Here is a 12,933-nt window from a genome sequence, read left to right on the forward strand (position 1 = left end):
AGGCTTCCTTTGGCTCACTCTTGGGAATACTATTATTAGTATTCTCAATAAAGTTAAACAGTAAAATTGCAAAAACTCACAATATTATTCAACTTTTTTTAAACCCTCCAAATTTGTTAATTTAATTAAATACCCCTAAATATTTTTTTTAGAAATTACAAAAACACCTCAGCAACCCACATTTACCATATTCCGGCCACCACTATCGAAAGATGGTCGGAATCTAGTATAATGGCGCACTACCGTCTGAATCTGGCCGGTAGTGCGCCGATCTAGCCTTTTCCGGCCAGATCCACCGTGGACCTGACTAAAAAATGCCAGATCTTTGGCCGTAGCTAGTCGTCAACGACGGCCAACATATGGTCATCGTTGACCATCAACGACAGCCGTATCTTTGACTGTCATTGACGAGCAAATATGGCCAAATCTGACTGTCAATGGCCAGATCTAGCCGTAGATCTGACATTTGCCGGCCAGATCCACCATAGATCTGGCAGGAAAAGGCCATATCGGCACACGACCGGCAAGATCTAGCCGGATATGCACCGATACGGCGACTTCGGCCACCTTTCGACGGTGGTGGCCAGCTGTCCATATTTAATGGGTGGGTTGGGGGTGTTCTTGTTAACTTTTAATGTTTTATTATAGGGGTGTTTAGTAAATGAACAAACATGGGGGGTATTTTTATTAATTTTCAAATCCTACATCGTAATACTCGCCCAATTCAACTTTTTTTTAACTTTTTTAAAAAAAATTTCTAAAAAGTGTAAAAAAGTGAACCAAACGGAGCTTTAATAAGAGAGATAAATTATAAATAAAATGCATAGAAACTTGTAATTTATTAAGATAGAGAGTGAAATTTGACTTTCTAAATGTGGAGAGTCAAACCCACTCTTTAATTTATATTTAAAGAATAAAGAGTCTGTTAAACTATTATTTCTATGGATAAACTCTTTATAATAAAGAGTTTATGTCATATAAAGAGTTATTTGGAGATGCTCTAACATGATTTCATATTGGATTCTTGTATATTGAGAGATATTTCTATGAGAAATATAGATGTGCAACCGTACTGTCATCTCATTCATTCATTCTAAAAAATTGAAAGGTTTGTTGATCATAGTCAAAACAAACATTTTACACATCAAACCAAAATTTCTCAAAATACCAGTCTGAAGAAGAAAAGCACCACTAATGGAAGATGTACCAGTTTCAAACTATGTAATATATCAACATGCAAAATTTTTTAATATTCTCATCTTTTCACTTTCGGGAAGTTAACGAACAAAAATGTTATATTTAATCAGATTCGAAACAATAAAAGTATGCTAATTGATTACAAAAATCCTCCTTCACATGTACTCTCAATAATATTTCATTACCTCTGTTCACAACTCTATCTGCACTATTTGAACCAAACAACACAAATTTGGGGCTGGAGCTCACAGCCCTTCCATGCACCATTGGTTAAACAGGCAAAGCACAACAAGGGTTCCCATGGCAGCATTTTCCCACCTCAGAAAAATATGCAACTCAGGATTTATAGTGAATAGCCATGGAAAAAACTCATATTTGATTCATCCAGAGAGAATGGCAGTCTCAACATTGTACATTTCCGGTGGAAGGAGTCTGCTTGTGACTCCAGAAACTTCATTTCTAGCTAACAACTACATGAAGCTACACCAACCAAGTTTAAGACATGAAAGGATCGTTGTGGAGGGCTTTGGACATTCAGACTTATGGATTGGTGAGGAGTCTTATAAGAAGGTTTTTCCTCCCATTTTGCGTCATATAAGATTGGCTGAACAAGGAGGAAATCCTGTGATAAGTTCAGGCAAAATATGCAGTGGAGAGGCTTTAGCTTGGGAGGATGATCCTTACAGTGGATATGGTGGTTTCGGAAGTTGGTTTTCTCCTTCTATTATTACTTTCCTCTTGTTGCTTTGGCTTGTCATTTTGATTTCAGTGTTCATATGATTGAGTTTTGGTTAGAACTATGATTACTAGACATCCCTTTATATAATTAGTCAAATATCACCAGCTTTTTATGCGTGTATGTTTTTTATATTCATGTATCGGTTTTGTTCGAAGTTATAGCTATGGAAGATCTGGATAACACTTTTAATATTGAAAAAAACTAGATCAATTTATGTAGTTGCTGTAACTTTTTTTTCAGATACAATGAGATATCATATTAAAGTAATAATAATTTCATATTGATTTTGTGTTTGAAGATGATAAACTAATGATAGCATCTTTAATGGTGTTCTTTATTTTAAAGATCATATTTCATATAAATAAAGGGTATTTTCATTGATTTTTAAATATAAAGAACAAAATTTTTATTCAAATCTAATAGATTCTTTAAATTTTAGGAGAAAGAATATGTTTTTTCAAGAAAGAAATTTAGGCTTCGTTTGGCTCACTCTTGGGAATACTATTATTAGTATTCTCAATAAAGTTAAATAGCAAAATTACAAAAACTCACAATATTATTTAATATTATTCAACTTTTTTTTAAACCTCCTAAATTTATTAATTTAATTAAATACCCCTAAATATATTTTTTAGAAATTACAAAAACATCCCAACAACCCACATTTACCATATTCCGGCCACCACTGTCGAAAGATAGCCAGAATCTGGTATAATGGTGCACTACTGGCTGAATCTGGTCGGTAGTACGCCGATCTAGCCTTTTCCTGCCAGATCCACGATGGATCTGGCCAGAAAATGCCAGATCTTTCGTCGTAGCCAGTCGTCAACGACGGCCAACATATGGTCGTCGTTGACGAGCAAATGTGGCCAAATCTAACCGTCAATGGCCAGATCTAACTGTAGATCTGGCCTTTGCCGGCCAGATCCACCATGGATTTGGCAGGAAAAGGCCATATCGGTGCATGATCGGCAAGATCCAGTCGGTCATGCGTCGATACAGTGACTCCGGCCACCTTCAACGGTAGTGGCCGGCTGTCCATATTTAATGGGTGGGTTGGGAGTGTTTTTGTTAACTTTTAATATTTTATTATAGAGGTGTTTAGTAAATAAACAAACGTAGGGGGTATTTTTATTAATTTTCAAATCCTACATCGAAATACCCACCCAATTCAACTTTTTTTAACTTTTTTCAAAAAACTTTTCTAAAAAATGTAAAAAAGTGAACCAAACGGAGCTTTAATAGGAGAGATAAATTATAAATAAAATGCATAGAAACTTGCAATTTATTAAGATAGAGAGTGAAATTTGACTTTCTAAATGTGGAGAGTCAAACTCACTCTTTAATTTATATTTAAAGAATAAAGAGTTTGTTGGACTATTGTTTCTATGGATAAACTCTTTATAATAAAGAGTTTAGGTCATATAAAGAGTTATTTGGAGATGCTCTGACATGATTTCATATTGGATTCTTGTATATTGAGAGATATTTCTATGAGAAATATACATGTGCTGCCGTAGTGTCATCTCATTCATTCTTTCTAAAAAAATTGAAAGGTTTGTTTATCATAGTAAAAACAAACATTTTACACATCAAACCAAAATTTCTCAAAATACCAATCTGAAGAAGAAAAGCACCCCTAATGTACCAGTTTCAAACTATGTAATATATCAACATGCAAAAATTTTTAAGGCTCCATTTGATTCACTTTTTTACACTTTTTAGAAAAGTTTTGTGAAAAAAGTTAAAAAAAGTTGAATTGGGCGGGTATTACGATGTAGGATTTAGAAATTAATAAAAATACCCCCTATATTTATTTATTTACTAAACACCCTATAATAAAACATTAAAAGTTAACAAAAACACCCCCAACTCGCCCAAAAAATATGATAGTCGGCCACCACCGCCGGAGGGTGGCCGGAGTGGCCCTATCGACGTATGACTGGCTGGATCTTGCCGGTCGTTCGCCGATATGGCCTTTTTCGGTCAGATCCACGGTGGATCTAACCGAAAAAGGTCAGATCTACAGCTAGATCTGGCCATTGACAACTAGATCTGGCCACATTTGCTCGTCAACGACGGCCAACATATGGTCGTCGTTGATGGTCAACGACGACCATATGTTGGCCGTCATTGACGACTGGCTACGGCCTTAGATCTGGCCTTTTTCGGCCAGATTCACTGTGGATCTGGCCGAAAAAGGCTAGATCGGTGCACTACAGGCCAGATTTAGTCGGTAGTATGCCGTTTTACCATATTCTGACCATCTTCCGGCAGTGGTGGCCGGAATCTGGTAAATGTGGGCTGTTGTGGTGTTTTTTGCAATTTCTAAAAAAAATATTTTGGGGTATTTTATTAAATTAACAAATTTAAGGGTTTGAAAAAAGTTGAATAATATTGTGAGTTTTTGCAATTTTATTGTTTAACTTTATGGGGAATACTAATAGTAGTATTCCCAAAAGGGAACCAAACGGAGCCTAATATTCCCATCTTTTCACTTTCGGGAAGTTAACAAACAAAAATGTTATATTTAATTAGATTCGAAACAATAAAAGTATGCTAATTGATTACAAAAATCCTCCTTCACATGTACTCTCAATAATATTTCATTACCTCTGTTCACAACTCTAGCTGCACTATTTGAACCAAACAACACAAATTTGGGGTTGGAGCTCACAAATTTTATTTCAGCCTCTACATTAAATTTCTACATATATAATCTGAAACAAGATAATATAAGATTCTGAATCTAAAAAAGTTATATTTCATCAGATTGTAAACAATATGACTGTTAATTGATTACAAAGATCCTCCTTAACACTTCATTACTTCTTGGTTTTCAACTTTGTCTTCATTAACTGCTTCTGACACATGATTGTATCCCGAAAATCCAGGAATATATGGTTTGAGTACTTGAGTCTCTCGTATTCTGTCTTCTTTGAAAACCTGAACTTCGTAATCCATGTATTTAGCACACTAGGGGCTGAAGGCAATGTCAATTTCATCACACCTGTTTCAACAAGCTGCCTTTCAAGCTCACCCATCAGACGACGACACATTCCTTGTCCGCAATACTTGAACCTGGTAAGCAACTAATGGTATATCAACAACCTCTTCAAACACCGACAGTTGCCACAACCACTGTGTAGAATCCTTGAAAGTTCTGGTGTTTCATTTCAAATTTGTTATTTAAGATAACATATTCAGCAAGATCATTCCCAGTTACCGATCCATAGCTGGCTCAAAACACTCATGCATAACATCAATTGCCTCATTCAACATTCTCCGGTTATCTTCTAAGACCTCGTTATACTTCAATAATATCCAAGTTAAATTATCCACACCTAAGCAAAAATGTGTTCACACCTATTACTGCAAAACCATTTATCATGGGCATAATTTTTCACCTTAACTTCCCCTCTACTCCTCGGGCAACTCTTATGAAATTTATGCTCGCACTGATAACAAGTGTGAAAAACTTTGTCATCAACAAAATTCTCCATTGTTTTCTCACAACAGGATGTGTAGAACCATTCTCCAGTTGGAACATCCTTTAAGCCAAGGCAACTCTTGTGGTATGTTGAAGGACATGAATCACATATGATTAATTCACCTCCATTGTGGCAAACACAACACACCTCATAACTCAAATCTCAATGATGACTATCTTCCATCTGATCACAAAGCTTCTCGTTACCACTTGTCGATTTATTATTGCACATCACTTTCTTTTGACAGTCCAATAGAGACCTCCCATCTTCAAGAAAAATATTAGCAGCTAGCTTAGCTTCTTGCAACCCACATGAGCTTCAAAATCGCTGATTGTAAACACCTTATTACAACATTTATATTTTATCCCTGTACTACTTATCCACCTTTCACCCAAATTCCCACTATAACAAAGAAGTGCCCCAAACGTCATTACTTTCTTTTCAATCAACCAAGAAAACACAACACTAAGATTACACCTTGAAGATCCAAGAATTACTTGCACGTGGGTTGGCTTCTGAGGCTTTTGAAGCTCTCTCTATTTCTTCAATGTTTTAAACGTTTTTCCTCTTTTGGGTGCCTTTATATTTTCTGACTTCTCTATTCTCCTCTTCTTTCTTGACTGTAACAATCAGAAGATTCTGTACAACAAAATCTTGAAGAATTCTTTTCATCCATGCCGGCTGCTCTAAGTGAGTAATAAACTTTTCCTTGTGGTGAAGTGTAACGTACGACAAACTCCATCTCATAGCCAAGTGATAGTTCTTGGCTTCATCACTACTCTTGTTGGTCTTGTTTTTCCTCCCGCCAAGGAGATACCACTCAACAACCGCTTCTGCCCTTGAAGAAGAAACAGGGAATCCTTGATTACCCATTAATTCTCTAGAAAATTAGACACCTAACGCCATGAAAACAGAAAGAAGAAGAAAGTATAGGGCCTAAAAATGATTGTTGCGGGTTTGAATTTATATAAACCCTAACCTGTTATAATTTAGTGGTGCTATTAGTAATAATTCAAGAAAGATAAAGCGAAGAAAGTAAAATAAAAGGGATGAAAGTGAGAGAATTGAGAGATGTGAGTTTTGATCTTAAATATTTTGATTTGCTTTCAATTGAAATTGATCATTGAATTTGGGAGGGGGGATTATGGGAGCCACCCACTTTTCACCGCCTCAAGTAAAGGCGATGGATGTCCACCATTATTTTTATAACACTCTCTAGGGGTGTTCAAAAAAATGCAAAAACCTAACCGAACCGAAAAATCGGTTAACCGAAAAAACGGTTCGAAAAATTCAAAAAACCGAATATTTGGTTCGGTTATCGGTTCGGGAGAAATTAGAAACGGTTAACCGATAATTGGTTTTCAAAACCGGTTTTTCAAATATATATATATATATATAAATATAATAAGTAAACTAAAATAAATCCTAATTCACTCAATCTAAAATCCCAACCCAAATTTTTTTTCTTTGTTCCCAATGTATTGTCTGTATTTACAATATTAATTAGGACAAAATTTAAAAAAAAAAAAAAAAAAAAAGGGAAAACCTGTTCAAAACCGGTTAACCGCTTTTTTAAAAACGGTTAACCGAAAAACCGGTTATCCGTAAAATTGGTTCGGTTTCGGTTCGAGAATTTTCTCGAACCGAAAATCTGGTTCGGTTTAGAAAAGTGGTTAACTGGTTCGGTTAACCGCTTTTGAACACCCCTAACACTCTCCCTTGGACATCCACTGCTCACAAATAAGTGTAAAGAAATATAACTGTAACGTGAAGTTGGACGTGCTTTATACTGCCTCATTAAAAACCTTGTCTAGAAAACCTAGTGGGACAAAACTTGATCAAAGAAAAAAGAGTACAGTGCACATATGTCCAATACAACAAACAGTATAATAATTTTTTCTTAAAAACTCCCCCTAATCGATGCTCCTCTTGATCAATGCTCCCCCTCATAATGGTAGAATTAATTTAGTAAATTATTGAGCTGCCGCATACCGACGTTACACACTAACTTTTCAAGTGTTAATGTCGGTAAGGCCTTAGTCAACAAATCTGGTAGATTATCACTAGAGCGTATTTGTTTTACATCAATCTCTCGATTTTTTTGGAGTTCATGAGTGTAAAAGAACTTTGGTAAAATATGTTTGGTTCTATCTCCTTTAATGTATCGTTCCCTGACTTGGGCAATATATGTCATATTGTCTTCATTTATAATTGTGGGAGCATCTGAGGTACGTGGCAATTTGCATGTACTTTCAATATGATGGACGACAGATCTTAACCATACGCATTCTCGGCTGGCTTCATGAAGTGCAAGAATCTCAGAGTGGTTGGAGAAAGTAGCAACCAATGTCTGTTTTGTAGAGCGCCATGATATTGCGGTACCATTATGAGTGAAAACATATCTCGTCTATGAGCGGGCTTTGTGAGGATCAGAAAGGTACCCAGCATCTGTACAACCAACTTATTTAGGATCATTAATAGATTTCCACTAAGGTAATGAAAGACATGTTTGATCTCATTCCAATGTCGGTAAGTTGGTGTAGAGCTAAATCTTGCCAATAGATTCACTGCAAATGCTATGTCTGGTATTGTACATTGTGCCAAATATAATAATACACTTATTGCATTTAGATACGGTACTCAGGATCAAGTATCTTTTCGTTGTTTTCTTTAGGACGAAATGGATTCTTTTAGGATCAAGAGACTGAACAACCATTGGGGTACTCATGTCAATAGAAGGCCATAAATTATGCCTTGTTAATAACTATTAATCTAAGCTATATATACTCTCATTAATAGGAGAGGAGATTTAGCTCACCATGTATAGCTTCCTAAAATCACTATGTGTAAATAGCATGTAAAGATTTAAGTTTCCTTGTATAACTGGCAGTATTACCTATATAATGAAAGACCTTCTCAAAAGAGAGGAAAATTCGAACCATTCTATTATGTTATCAGAGCCATTCTCTAAGAAATCTCAGTCCTAGTTTTCCTAGTCAAAGCCTCAGTACTTATGGAGAAGTCAATAATGTTTTTGTCAGATTCACTAGCAAAAATTATGTTGCTTGGGAGTTTCAATTGGAGACCTTTCTCAAGGGTAAAACGTTGTGGGGACATATAGATGGAAGCAGCAATGGGGGATCTACTACAGAAAGGTCTGTGGCCGACAAGGCAGCTTGGGATGCCAAAGATAATCAAATCATGTCCTGGATTCTTGGTTCTATAGAGCCACATCTGATTCATTCTCTGCATCCTCATAAGTCTGTAAAGGCTATGTGGAATTATCTCAAGCAAGTCTATAACCAAGACAACAATGCTAAGTGCTTCCAACTTGAGTTGGCCATTGCTAACTATACTCAAGGGGATCTATCAGTTCAAGACTAGAACTCTAGTTTTCTGACTTTGTGGAATGATTATTCCGACCTTGTTACAGCCAAGGTCTCTACAAACAGATTGGAGGCAGTACAACATGTACACAAAACCAGCCAAAGAGACCATTTCTAATGAAATTGAGGCTTGATTTTGAATCTATTTGTGCCTCTCTAGTAAATAGAGATCATGTTCCAACTTTGGAGGCCTGTTTTGGGGAACTCTTGCGTGAGGAACAACGCTTCAATACTCAGAATATTATGGAGCAGTCTCGTGTTGCTTCTAATACTATCTTTGTTGCCTATGCTGCTCATGGCAAGTGGAAGGGTTGTGACATGAGCACCACACAGTGCTATAGTTGCAAGAAATATGACCATATTACCCCTAACTGTCCTCAGAAATTTTGTAATTACTGCAAGCAACCAGGGCACATTATTAAGGATTGTACTATTCTTCCTTCACGCTCCAACAAGGTCTATCATGTTGTTGTTACTGGTGACTTATAGCAGGCTATGCCTGCTGCTACTGCTGCCACTTCTGTTGTTGCTTTACAGCCTCCAGCACATTTTCTAACCAGAGAAACGGTGCAAGAAATGATTGTGAGTACATTTTTAGCATTGGGTCTTCAAGGTATTGGTTCTTCAACTCCTTCTTGGATCTTAGACTCGGGTGCTTCTAATCATATGACTAATTCTCTCCATGGTTTAAGTAATGTCAGAGAATATTGTGGCTCTTCACATATTCAAACAGCCAATGGTAGTGCTCTACCCATTGTGGCAGTTGGTGATGTATCTTCTTCCTTTAAGGATGTTCTTGTATCACCTAATCTCTCTGTGAATTTAGTTTCTGTTGGCTAGCTTGTGGACCAAAATTATAATGTACATTTTACTCATGGTGGTTTTGTTGTGCAGGATCAGATGTCAGGGCAGTTGATAGCGAAGGGGCCTAAGCATAGACGTCTCTTTTCTCTACAACTACCTATTCCACGAAGCTTACCTTCTTTCTCTGTACTATCTTTACTTTGTAATAAGTTTAGAGTCTCAAATGAAGTCTGGCATAAGCGTCTTGGTCATCCTAATTCTAGGATTCTATCTTATTTGTTGAAATCTGGTTTATTGAATAATAAAGAGCATTCATCTTCCACTGTGTTTCTTGATTGTGCAACTTGTAAACTTGGCAAAAGTAAGACTTTACCTAATTTAACATTAATCCTAATTTAATTCTAATTAATTTAAAATAAGATAGAGTCCTAAAATAAAATAGGAAAGTGGTGATTTTGAGCTGTAACTTGCGTGCCACATGTCTCCAATAATAAATTACCCAATTGATTTGCATGACAAGGCAGAATGTTCCAGGACGTCCAGTGCAGATGCGTCAACTTCAAGCTCAATTACAACCTTGATGCAGCAAGTATCTCTCAAAACTCAAAACATGAAAGTTGTAGATCTCTTTCTTAGCGTTCCAATAATTTTGAATCATCTCAATCGGAGCTCAGATGAGAGAGTTATGCCCAGATTACGAAACAATGTCGAAACTGTCCGAATTTACTTAATTAGTTCCGTTTTGCAATTAACGCCTCCATCTGCATCCTAAATCAAAATAGAATAATAATGAGTATATTTAGACAGCAAATATACTCATTATTTGCTGTTTGAGTGAAACAGAAAACAAAACAAAAACAATTTAAATCGAAATCAATTAATATAACAAAACTTGGTCTCAGACAACGTCCGCCATCGGAATCTTACAACTGATCATTGATGCAAAATTAAATCAATCCATACCTAAATATTCACCGTTGGAACTACTTTCCTATCTCTCCTTAATTGTAATTAATCAAGAAACAAGCAATCTTAATTAATCTTATCATTAAACAACCATAAACAAGCGCTCAAGATTTAATCTAGTGGCAGCCTTAAGAATAAGAGAAATCGATGAAGCTAAACAACACAAACACAAGCAGTTGTATTTAATTTAGTTGAATGTTCTTCTTAAGATTACTAATTCCTGACGCAGCGAATTATTAACCCTAATTACTTCACAAGTTAGAGGGATCAAACAATTACGGATTTGATATCTAACTTAGCAGTAGATTGCAACAATTAATAAACTAGTAGACCTCCCTAGTAATTAAACGAAACAATCATAAAATTAGGCATAGAAAAACATCCAATACTCAAACATGAAAATTGAATACTAAGAAAAATATATTAGATCTCACAGTTTAATTATTCCGAGGCCTTCGTTTCCTTCAACCAAGTTATAAAAGTTCTAGCCGTTCATGGCCATAACAAAAACTCCAGAGAAAGAAAAATTCCAGAACAGAGAAGAAAGAGATGTGGTCCCCCTCTAAAACCCTAATCTGATCCCTTTGCAAAAATCCAGTTTTTTTTTAGAATTCGAATCCCACTCAATCTCCTAAAAGAAATATTCTCCTATCCTAAAATAACATTAATCCTAATTTAATTCTAATTAATTTAAAATAAGATAGAGTCCTAAAATAAAATAGGAAAGTGGTGATTTTGAGCTGTAACTTGCGTGCCACATGTCTCCAATAATAAATTACCCAATTGATTTGCATGACAAGGCAGAATGTTCCAGGACGTCCAGTGCAGATGCGTCAACTTCAAGCTCAATTACAACCTTGATGCAGCAAGTATCTCTCAAAACTCAAAACATGAAAGTTGTAGATCTCTTTCTTAGCGTTCCAATAATTTTGAATCATCTCAATCGGAGCTCAGATGAGAGAGTTATGCCCAGATTACGAAACAATGTCGAAACTGTCCGAATTTACTTAATTAGTTCCGTTTTGCAATTAACGCCTCCATCTGCATCCTAAATCAAAACAGAATAATAATGAGTATATTTAGACAGCAAATAGGTATAAAAGACTAGACATTAAGGGGGATAAATATGATATTTTGCATTCCCATCAGTAATACTACAGTTACAACCTAATCTCACAAACTTTTTATCACAATCCCATATGATAGCTCGCAATTGGTTAACTATTTGCGAGTTGACCAATTACGAGTTACCACATCGGGGTTGTGAGAAAAAATTTATAAGATTAAGTTATGAGTCAATCTTTATCCATAAATCTAATGTTGTTAACTATACAGTGCTCAATATAGCATTGAAAATAAAATTTATCTCATTATATTCTTTTGTGCCTTCAAGCCAAATAACTTCTATGGTGAGGTCATTCTTTGTCCTCTCCCCACTATGAACAAATCATGACCTATGTCCATTGCCCTTAATCCTTATAGCTGCCTTCCACTGTCTCCTCCCCGTTTTGTTCACCACCTTCTAAGAATAAACAGTTGATTCATCATTTACATTCTTCATCCTGAAGTCGTTTATAAACACTTCATCAAGCTGCTTCTCCTTGTCATTGTCTGTTTCCACGGTTAGTGTTCTAGGATTGTTTGGATCAGAACTTGGTTTAGCTGCTGGCTCAACCGCTTCCTCTTCTGGTGTAAATCTCATCACACTAAGACTAATTCCTGGATGCTCAGACATACGAAATGCTGGGTTAGTGGCTTCCATTCCTCCATCAACTGTTTGGTGTCTGTAGAATGGGATGATTATGAGGGCTACACGTTTGCCAAGTTGCATATAACTTCATGCATGTGGAGTAAGGGGAAATGGCAGTTAGGGGCTTAACAGAGACACAACCAGCATGCTGCTCATAGTTTTCAAAGGCATAAAAAATGTGGTCTGACTGATTATAGGGTACTGGTAACTGTGATATCTATTCTATTGTACTGGAGGAATTTGCTATTGAATTTTATGTGTTTTCAATCAGTCCATTCAATTCTGCTTTTGAGCATGTGCATTTATTGTATTCTAATTCAAATTAAGGAATCCTTTCAAATGTCCATTTTCTGCTCAAGAATCCACACATGAAAACAAATTTATACAAGGAATGCTGCCATACTGCCATCACATTCAAGTTTAGATATCCTGCAATGCCATCAAAAAAAATATTATATATTAAAATCTTAATTAAACATTATGAAATCAGAACAACTGAGTCTGGAAAAATTACAATTAATCAGGTTTGATCACAAAGATCCTCCTTCATATGTACACTCAAAAACGTTTCATTACTTCTTGGTTTACAACTTTGTCTGC

The sequence above is a fragment of the Pistacia vera genome, unplaced genomic scaffold (genome assembly GCF_008641045.1).
Source record: "Pistacia vera cultivar Batoury unplaced genomic scaffold, PisVer_v2 Contig670, whole genome shotgun sequence".
In the NCBI taxonomy this organism is placed as follows: Eukaryota; Viridiplantae; Streptophyta; class Magnoliopsida; order Sapindales; family Anacardiaceae; genus Pistacia; species Pistacia vera.